The following is a 10,996-nucleotide window of genomic DNA, read 5'->3' as shown; positions in this document are numbered from 1 at the left end:
GCCACTTGGGAATATAGGTGTAGATTTATCAGTATAAGAGAGAGATATAAAACTTGATGATTGTGAATGCTGCTAACTTTTTGTGCAAACATTGAATATTAAAAATGATATTAGATGATATTTAAATAATCTGATAATTAGGGAAGTGGTTTGATTATTATGAAAACACTGAATGAGTATATTAGCTAATTTTAGAAAGAATGTTATACCCTATCTGTTCCCCAAATGTGTACTGAAATGAAATTATAAGGAGGAAAATGGAAAATAGATTGCAATGCAATTGTATTCTTTTTTGTATTGATTGTTTGGTCTAGTTGTTAGGTCAGTGATTGATAGAGGAATATTAAAGTCTCTGAGCAGGGCGCCTGGGTGGTTCAGTGGGTTAAGCCTTTGCCTTCCGCTCAGGTCGTGATCTCAGGGTCCTGGGATTGAGCCCTGCATTGGGCTCTCTGCTCAGCAGGGATCCTTCTTCCCCCTCTCTCTCTGCCTACCTCTCTGCCTACTTGTGATCTCTGTCTGTCAAATAAATAAATAAGATCTTAAAAAAAAAAGTCTCTAACCACGAGTGTGGATCTTCTTCTCCCTTAAATTTTGTTAACTTTTGTTTCACTTACTTTGGTGCTCTGTTTTAGTTTCTTATAAATTAAGCATTGTTGTTTTCTTGATAAATTAAGCCATTTTACCATTATAAAATGCCTTTACTTAACGTTGGGAAATTTTCTTTGTATTGAAGTCTCTTTTGATACTTATCAAGTCATACTGCTTTTCTTTGATTAATGTTTTCATGGTATATATTTTTCCATCAGTTTTCTTTTAAACCACTTGTATCTTCATATTTAAAGTATGTTTCCTGTAGATAATACATACTTGGATTTAAAAAAAAATCAATTCTGAAAATCTTTGCCTTCCTAATTGGAATGTTTATCTTATTAAAATATAATATACCTATTGATAGAGCGGGGCTTAAGTCTATCGCCGTGTTTAAGTTTCTATTTATCGCTCTCTTATTTTTCTTCCTCTCATTTTTTATCTATCTTAGTCAGTCATCCCTCTGGGACTGTTTCATATGCTCCATGCTTATGGCCCATGTTGGTATTTTTCATATCATAGACCAGTCCCTGAAACACTGGTCAACTAAGCCCCAAGGTTGGAAGGAAGGCATTTTTGTCCTTATGGTTCTATCAAAATGTAAATTTATCTAAGCTATATTCTGTGACAATGGGGAGCTTTTTTACAGCCCCTTTTTCACTAGTAGGACCCTTATTATTTTTTGACAGAAGTAGGATTTTTTGGTGGACTTGAATAGGGAGGGAGCAGTGCTGAGGTTCCTATGAGGGCAGAGTGTGCCATTTGTCCAGGGGGACATGATTAGGGATGTATTTTGCATTTGACCCCACAGCCATTTGGATGAGCTGCTTTTCAGCCACCATGTCTTAAAATTCATGTGTATTAAAGTCAGTGAAGCTCCACTTTTGGAAATGTGGATTTTCTGGCCATAGGGGAATTTGAGCTTGGTCCTGTGTAAGGCCTCAATCACATGCTTCTTGTTCTGCAGCTTGGTACAGATAACTTGGCCAATGTGGACCCTGGCCATTGTGCTCTGGGCTTACCAAAGGCACCAGGCACACCTGTCTGGAGCCCCTTAGCTCTATCATTGGACAACATGTTGACATGGATGATGTGGAAGGGCTGGAGCTGCACTCAGATGTGAAAACCATCTCTGCCACGCTCTTCTCCATATACTTGTTGGCACAAATACAGGCAGGGTCCAGGGCTTCAGAAGACAGCTGCTCATATTCACCTGGTCCCATTTGGCCACATAGTGGGACTTCATCCTCTTTTTCCTTCTTCTGCCCCAGGTCAAAGATGCAGATCTTGGCTCCAGGGACACCTCTGAAGAAGCAAGAGTTTGGATGTGGCTTGTTCTTACAATATTGGTAACAGCAGGCAGGGGGGTGGCCGATGGTGACACCAGGATCTCCAGTAGCACACCGAAGGAAAAGAGTAGGATCCCTATTTTAAAGAAATGGTGTGGGCTTTGGAATCCTACTATGTGGGAGGACTTTCAGTTCCAATACCCTTCAAGAGTTAAATTCCATTGACTGCTTCCATATATGGAGACCAGAAGGCTGTGTCTTTAGTCCAAATTACTGCTTTATAATTTTGTTATTTTTTAAATTCAGAGAGGTATTAATTTTGTTTTTGAGAATGGCTATTTATTTATTTATTTTTAATGAACATATAATGTATCATCAGTTTCAGAGATACAGGTCTGTGATCCATTAGTCTTATATAATACCCAGTGCTCATTATATCATATGCCTTCCTTAAGATCCATCATCTAGTTACCCCATCCTTCCACCCATCTCCCCTCTAGCAACTCTCAGTTTGTTTCCTATGATTAAGAGTCTCTTATGGTTTTTCTCCCCCTCTGATTTTGTCTTGTTTAATTTTTTCCTCCTTTCCCCTGTGATCCTCTGTTTTGTTTCTTAAATTTCACATAGCAGTGAGATCATATGATAACTGTCTTTCTCTGATTGACTTATTTCACTTAGCATAATACTCTCTAGGTCCAACCACATCATTCAAATGGCAAGATTTCATTTTTTTTGGATGGCCAAATAATATTTCACTATATATATATGTATTCACACACACACACACACACACACACACACACACACACACACCCTCCACATCTTCTTTAGCCATTCATCTGTTGATGGACATCTGAACTCTTTCCAAAGTTTGGCTATTGTGGACATTACCATTGTAAACATTGGGGCCAGATAAAGAGACTCAGCAAATATCACAGAACATTTTACTACAAAATATAGTCACTCAGTTATTGCAAAACAATAGATAGGAACACGAGGAGGTAAAAATTGCATCAGGCTCTGAGAACTGTCTTTGGAATATATGTGTTTGAGACAATCTCTGAGCGTATAGAGAGTGTGAGATGGGGTTCTTGCTTTGGCCCCTTGACATTGTTTGAAGAAATATTAATCTCCTGGACAGCCATTCAGTGAGAGGTAGTGGGAAGGGACAATTCTCTATGGTCTTTTGTGTTTCTGCTTGTCTTACACTGTGAATTACTAGATGCCCCTTTTTCTGAACCATCTTTTCAAAGATGTTTATATAGTGAACAGCTATACAAATTGCTATCTAATATCAGCTCGATTTAGAGAAAGAATTTATGGATTCTCTGTGATTAATTTTTCAAGTACTTTACACTTAAAAGGGAACTCTATGGCTCTGGGCTTTCACAAGTCCCATCAGATGATAGAGATAAAACAATATCCTTAGGGAATGCTGGAAGGACATAGGTAGCCCAGATGCCTCTGTCTTTTAGCCTGGGTGGCAAACTTCTTGTCAGTATCATCCATCAGAGCATTATAGTTTCTTTCCAGCATGATCATCAGTAGGAACAAATCTGTAGAGGCCACCCTAACACATTATTTTTCCAAAGTGGGCATACTGGTACCCCCAGATTTCTCTTATAGTTCCCTTGCCTCCCTGAAACTCCTGTGCATGGCAACTAGTCTTTAAGGGTTTCAGTGGCCACAGGGGTTCTCTCATCAATATCTATTCCATGCCTCCTTCACTGTGGAAGATCTGTGCGGTTTGTTTGGGATCAGACCAACCTACTTCTCATTCCCTAACCTCAGTCTTCTCCTAAACACACAGTAGAGATTTCTGAGTTAGAGAGGAGTCATGATGAGATTTCAAAACAATTAAAACATTGTAAATCTTGGGCAATGTCAACTTGTTTTCCTACTGCAGCCACAGATGATCAGATCTCTTTGATTTGATATCTCTAAAGACTTGGAATTTGAAGAAAGGCCATCTTTCTCTCTCTTCTATACATTTTATTGTGATAAAAACTCTCAGAATTGCCTTTGTGTGCAGCTGTCTCTTATTTGAAAAGTTTTCCTGATACTGATATCATTTTTCTATCTCTTGTTCAGCAATAATTTCATAGGAACATTAGTTGTCAATTCTCCATTCTCACTCTCTTTGACACCCCTCCCTCCAACATTGACTTCTTGGCAATGACAGGTGCCATGAAGAGCCCTGGCAGAGAGGTGATATATTACTTCTTTTTTGCTCTCACCTTACTCACAACAGTCATTGAATTTGTTTTAGAGGAAACTAGAGCTGGCTCTGTGAGCAATTAAGTTGTCTTAACCAAACAAATGCAGTGACTGGAATTTCTACACGGCACAACGCTTCACATTTATTGCATCTGGGGTTTGAGAAAAATCACACTTTAAAATGGTATGAAATGAGTTTTACAGAACAGGCAGAAATTCAATGTTGTATAGAAAATCATATAGGGTAGACTACTGAGAAATCAAAAATAAATAAGTGTAAGAGAAAATTATATGGTGGAATAGGGAAGGAGAAGTAGAAACAAGAGCAAATAAGGCCTTTTAGGAATGATAAGAAAGGAGATGATATCAAAATAACAACTATTTTCTAAACACAGATTCTCCTTAGGAAAGCAATTTGGATACTAAGAACAGTCACAATTCTGCATTCCAATTATTAAAAAAAAGTATTTTATTTTAATTTCTCCAGGGTACATTTTGTTACCTTACAATAATATCTTAGAAACATCATTTTAGGAGGAATTTGATCTTGATTTATAGTTTTACATTTTGTGACAAATCCCTTCAAAGATGTTAATGTGCTGGTGCTGTTTAGCCTGAAAGGGTGTCTCTCAAAGCTGATAGGTTACACTCAGGAAACTGAGGATCAGAGAAGGTGGTGACAACCTAGGAGATAAATCAACTTAACCACTCTATATGTTTTGACCCTGATACTAAATGATAACTGGCTTACTTAAGAGATAACTCTGTAGTCATTTTTGTCAATTTTCTGAATGATGACACACACATAAATTGCACCTGTTCTTATTTATTGATACTGGCAGAAGAATAAATGTCAGTTTGTACCAAAAAAATATCCAAACAAGTTTCCCTTGTATCCCTCTGAAGATCCCCCGAAGATCTTATTACATAATGATTATAAATACATATTTCAAGTTTGATGACCTTGAAGGAATTCTTGGTAAGATTAGCAAGGGAGAGAAGGGTTGCCCAACAAATAGACATTATGAGGAGATTTATAGGCACTTAGGGAAGAGGATTCTTGACATTTTTCAGACAAATGGTTATATAGAACCAAGAAACAGCAAAACTGCTGGTAGTAAATAATGTGTTCAAATTTAACATTCCAAAAAGGAGAGAAGGAACATTGTGAATGGGTTACAAAAGGAGGAGTAAGACTGGAGGAAAATTAAATTGCTGTAGAATATAAAGAGATTGGGGACTGATGGGCTGCAATCTCCATCCTTACTCAGTATGGATATTTTATGGCCCTGGGGCTTGTTTTATATTTTTAAAGAGCTGTTTCCTCTCTCCTGAAAGTCCTTATTTCAGAGAATTAGAATTTAAATCATCATTGAAATAACAATAAGATCGGAGCTTTAACAAAGTCTGACTGATGATGTAATAATCCTGAGTTGATCCTAGGTAAGCATTAACCCCTGAGCGATGGCAGTAAATAGGAAGGTTATGCAAATCCAGTGTAGGGCGGGGCTGCAGAATCCTGCCAGGAAAACGATTTACAGCCAGAATATTCAGGTGGAGTGAAAGTTCTGCTATTTACTTACTGCAATATATTCACTTTAGAAAAGAACATTGGCATACCTGAGTCCTTGTGGTATTGTGCATGAGTGTGATAACATTGTGTCTCTCATACTTCTCAAGATTACTGATAAAATCAATTTTTCATCCCTACCAGGACTACAGTTCATTGATCCTAGTACTTTTTTTTTTTAACCATCTCTCATTCCTCGCTCTCCTTTCTTCCTTCAATCCCAACAGAGTCTGTGACCTGTCGTTATTGACTCCCTTTTAAATGTTTTCAGCAACTTTGCTCCTCTTGCTTCTTCCAATTTGTTTGGCAAAACCACTACTCTAGTTAAATCTACCCCTACATGCTTTGCACCTGCATTCATAAAAACTGAATGTAGCTGGAAAAACATAAAACCATGAGACGTGATTTCGCTCTTAATTCATGACCACTAATTTCAAATAGGCCTTTAGTGCTTCTATGACGATCATATTAAAAGCAAATATTTATTATGATAATTATATTGGATATTAATTTTATTTTCTGTTTTTCTTTCTGGTTAGATTTTTGTATTAAGATCACATTAAATCATATAATGTTAACTTCAAAAAATAATTTTCTTTCATTTTTCTACTGTCTTTACGAGTTTCTCCATGATGGGAATCATTTGTTCTTTAATGTTTGGTAGAACTTATCTGTAAACTATGTGGGTTGATTGAGAAGTGTGTGTGTGTGTGTGCATGTATGTAGACTTTGATTCAATTCAAATTTAAAAATGATTATATAGATGGTTTCAAATTTTTAATTGTTTTGAATTCATAAATTTGTTTCATAAGTGACATATTTCTAGGAAACAATGAAATTTAGCTGTATGTTCAATTCATGCATGGTATTCTTATTTTTTAAAATACTTAAAATCAATCGGTAATATGTCCCTTATTTCATTTCTAATATTATTAAATTTTGCTTTCTCTCCTATTTTTCATGATGTTTTTCCAAATTTAAGTATTTATGTGTCTATACTAATATTGCTCTCTAATATTTAAAAAAAATATTTCTTTCAAAAATTAAACTTGGTTTTTATCTTTCTTATTTCCTTCCTTGAGGTGTTTTTGTTTGTTTGTTTGTTTGTTTTCTTTTTATAATTTAAAGTTAGTGTTTGGCTCTCTAATTTTCCATCTTTCATTTTTGTTTTCTTTTTTTTTTGAGATTTTATTTATTTATTTGATAGACACAGAGAGATCACAAGTAGGCAGAGAGGCAGGCAGAGAGAGAGGGGTAAGCAGGCTCCCCTGCTGAGCAGAAAGCCTGATGTGGGACTGGATCCCAGCATCCTGGGATCATGCCCTGAGCTGAAGGCAGAGGTTTTAACCCACTGAGCCACCCAGGCACCCCCATTTTTGTTTTCTAATAGACACAATTAAAGTTATAAATATTACTCTAAGTATGACTTTGGCTGTATACCACTATATTTAATATGTATCATATTTAGTACCATTTAATTACAAGTATTTTAAGATTTATATGTTGATTTAATATTTAATCCATGAATTTTTAAGTGATGCATCAAGTTAATTTCTCTATGTATGGATTCTTAAAAGTTACTTCTTTTCAAAATTTTTTTCTAACTTAATTGCATCTTTTTTTTTTTTAAAGGTTTTATTTATTTATTTGACAGACAGAGATCACAAGTAGGCAGAGAAGCAGGCAGAGAGAGAGAGAGGAAGGGAAACAGACTCCCCACTGAGCAGAGAGCCAGATGCAGGGCTTGATCTCAGGAACCAAGGTCATGACCTGAGCTGAAGGAAGAGGCTTTAACCCACTGAGCCACCCAGGTGCCCCCTAAGTTGATTGCATCTTTATCAGAGAACATAGACTGTTTGATACTAATTCTTTGATATATGTTGAGATGAATTTGATCACTTACCATGGGGTGATTTCTGAAATATTCCTGTGCTTGAAAGAAAATAATCTCCCTGTTGGGAACAAGGTTCCATATATGTTTGTGAATCTGATTTTTTTATCGTGTTCATTTTTTTGGTTAGTTTTTTGTATCAGTTACTGAGAAAAATATGTAAAAATCTCCCATTTTGAAAATGAATTTATCAATATTTTTATGTTCTTCCATTAATATTTATTTATAAAATTTTTAAAAGATTTTATTTACTTGCTTGAGAGAGAAAAGAGAGAGCATGGACAGGGGAGAAGCAGAGGGAAAGGGACAAACAGAGTCCATGCTGAGTGTGGATCCTGATGGGGGGCTTGATCTCACAACCCTGAGATCATGACCTGAGCCAAAATCAAGAGTCAATTCCTAACTGACTGAGCCACCCTGGCACCCCAATAGTAGTTTATAAATTTTGAACATATGTTATTAAATGCATTATCTTGTTAATTGCTCTTAGTATCATTATATCATGTCCTCTTTGTCTTTAAGAATGCTTTTTTTGGGGTATAATTTATTTTCTCTGATATTAATAAAGACTTCCTCTTGGGTGAACATTGGAGACACTACTAGTTACTGACTTTCTTTTTTCAGCCATTTATTTTTACTAACCAAACTTCGATTCTGTTCAGTGACAATAGCTACAGATAAAACACCCTATGTCTTAGCCTCTCTTGGTTGCCATATGCCATATTAGATTAAATCACATGTTATGTTTATTTTTCTATGTAAGCATAGTAATTTTCGGCAATTTGACGTGATCAAGCCTAATAATTTTGTCCCAGGAGATTTGTAAATGCAAGTCAGCAGGTGGAATTTTTGTGAAGACTAAAAAAAACTCTATTCCGCTGCCCTGGTTTTTCCACCTCCTGTCCTTTGCCCTTTTCCTTCATTTCTTCTTTTGTGGTCTTTGGCCCACTGACATTATAGTGATGATATTATATCTGAAAGATTGAAAATGCATCTTAAACAGGATGGAAAAATTCTCAATAGCTCCTTCACCAGTTGCACCAACATTGCACTGCATACCCCTGGGTAAGGCATTACATGAGAAAAACCAGCCCCTAGTTAGTCCAGCTCCTACTCCTCTCTCGCTGTAATCACTGCTTTTGATGATAATGACCCGCAGTTAAGTAAGCAGCTGCAAGTAAATAGAGCTGGTTTCTTGTGCACAGGTGGACTCCCTCACCTTCTATTCCTCTATCCTTCAGACTGAGGGATGAGGGGACTCATTCTTGAATTCAAATAAACTTGTGATACTGTTAGAAAAATACATACTTGAGAAAAATAATAAGATGGATCTTTTTTGTTTGTTTGTTTGTTTGTTTCTCTATCCAGAACCAGAACATATATTGGCTAGTATGGAGGAAGGACCCTAGCAGCAGCTGCCTGGGTCCCAAGCCATTGACCATTCAAGGCAGGAGATACTAGAAAAAAAAATTTCTTTCTTTTCTTTTGTTATTCTTGTTCTTTTTTCTTTTCTTTTTTTTTTTTCCATTTACTTTCAGCAACACCTCTGCCTTTGGGAGAAGAGTTTTGTATTGTAGCAAACCTAGTCTGGAACATGACAGATGCGTTTGGGAATTTATGTGCTGAAGTATTCATGCCCCGGATTCTGGTTCTGAATTTTAGGGCCAATGGCATAATAATGACCCCTCTCTTTTAAGTTCCCATCATATACTAGATAGTGTGCTAAGCAGTTAACATTTTTAACTCATTTAGTTCTTAGAACAATAGGTTGATTTTATTGTTCCCACCTTCATTTCTCAGAAGAAGCAACTGGGACAGTGAGAAGTTGAATAATTTGTCCAGTGTCACCTGGTCAGGATGGACTTGAGCTGGGATGGAACTCTGATGGCTGGACTCCAGAGCCTGTGTGATCAGGCGATCAGCCATGACTTCTTGGCTGCTTCTCCTGACCCTTGTGTAGAGTTGTCTTCCTGGAATTTTGAACCACATCAGGAAAGAAGTGGTGGTGAGGAGTGAAAAGCAAAGCAAACAAACGCAGGCTGTTCGGGAGGAAAAGCCATTACTGAAGAAGCTCCCAGGAGAAAAATGCTAGAGTTTCCCCACCGCGATGCTCAGATTTTATCCAGAAATAAAATCATCCATTTTTGCTACTTTGGGGTCCTTTGGTTGTAGGTAGAGCTGTGTGAAAAAGTTTCCTCTCCCACTGCCATCCTTTCAAAAACAAATCTGAGACCTTTCTCCGAGGTTTGGTCCCACTTTGGCTTCCATGGAGCAGCTTGCTGGAGTAGGAAGTGTGTTCTCTGAAGTCAGACAAGCTTGGGTTTGTGTTCCTCTTCAGCTACTTACTTATCTATGTGATCTCCATGACCCGAACATGTCACTTAATCACTTTGAGCCTTTATCTCCTTATTCATCACACTGGAATGTTAATTGTTAAACATGGCCTCGTTCATTCAGGCAAAAAGTACGTATTGATTGCCTGCTTTGTGCTGGTCACTGGTAGGTAATGTTTTGTCACAAGTAGGTCATAAATCATAGTCTTAGGTGCCATGAACTTATAATTCAGTGGAGAAGCTAGACTCCTGTGGTAAGTGCTCAGACTATTCCGCATACAGGTTGGTCAGGTGAGGAGTGTGGAACATTCGCATGGGAAGGCAGTTAGCAAATGTCAGTGCTTGTTCATTTCTTCCAGTCCTTCCCTTATTCTGAAGGAGACTACTGCTGACACCCCTTCCGTACATAAGTATGGTGTTATTTCAGAAAACTTCCTCTTGCCTAGGATGTCTTTTTTCCTTTAATATGTAATGTGGGTCTGAGGTTATGTTGTTTAACTACCTTGCAAAGCCCAACGAGGTGATTTGCGCCATGAGTCGTTTGCACCTTGGGCACCCTTCATCTCAGTCTTCATGTAATATTTAACAATTAACTTTACATCTTCTCCGGAAAAACAATTTGAGAATTCGAGAGAAAACTGTAACAAAAAAATCTCAAAATTTGGAGGAAGTGAAATAAAAATCAGTTTTGGGCTTTTTGCCTTATTATTTGCATATTATACTTAGAGAACTACTTATTATGGTTTTTGTTGACTGCCTCCCAATTACCCCACTCCAATTATAAACATGAAAAATGTGAGAATTTTAGATTAGTTTCTCCCAGAGTTGATATTAGAGTCTGGCACTTCTGGATTCTTGCCTTGTGTTCTGTTGCCAATTCAAACTCCCTAGGAATACAGGCAAACACATATTGCTTCACGTGTTTGTTTTTAATCCATAAGGAAGTAGGCTAAAATTCAGGAGGTTTCACACAGAGTTCCGGAAGAAGATTTTATAAAATACTTGCATTTTTTTTCTCCTGTCTTTCTTTAGTGTGTCTTGAATCTGTAAACCACCAGACTTTGAGGTTAGGTGGGGTTCAGTAGATCTATTTTTAAAATTTATGAAG

At 37.1% G+C, this 10,996-nt stretch overlaps 1 pseudogene; it reads right to left on the bottom strand.

Annotated features, from left to right (window-relative positions):
- Window positions 1-1,328: 1,328 nt before the first annotated feature.
- Window positions 1,329-10,422, bottom strand: LOC131831650 (large ribosomal subunit protein uL16-like; annotated as a pseudogene).
- Window positions 10,423-10,996: the final 574 nt, after the last annotated feature.

Source organism: Mustela lutreola, chromosome 1 (genome assembly GCF_030435805.1).
Source record: "Mustela lutreola isolate mMusLut2 chromosome 1, mMusLut2.pri, whole genome shotgun sequence".
NCBI classification, from domain to species: domain Eukaryota; kingdom Metazoa; phylum Chordata; class Mammalia; order Carnivora; family Mustelidae; genus Mustela; species Mustela lutreola.
Note: the sequence above shows the minus strand (reverse complement) of the source record. Positions and strands in the feature narration are given on the sequence as shown.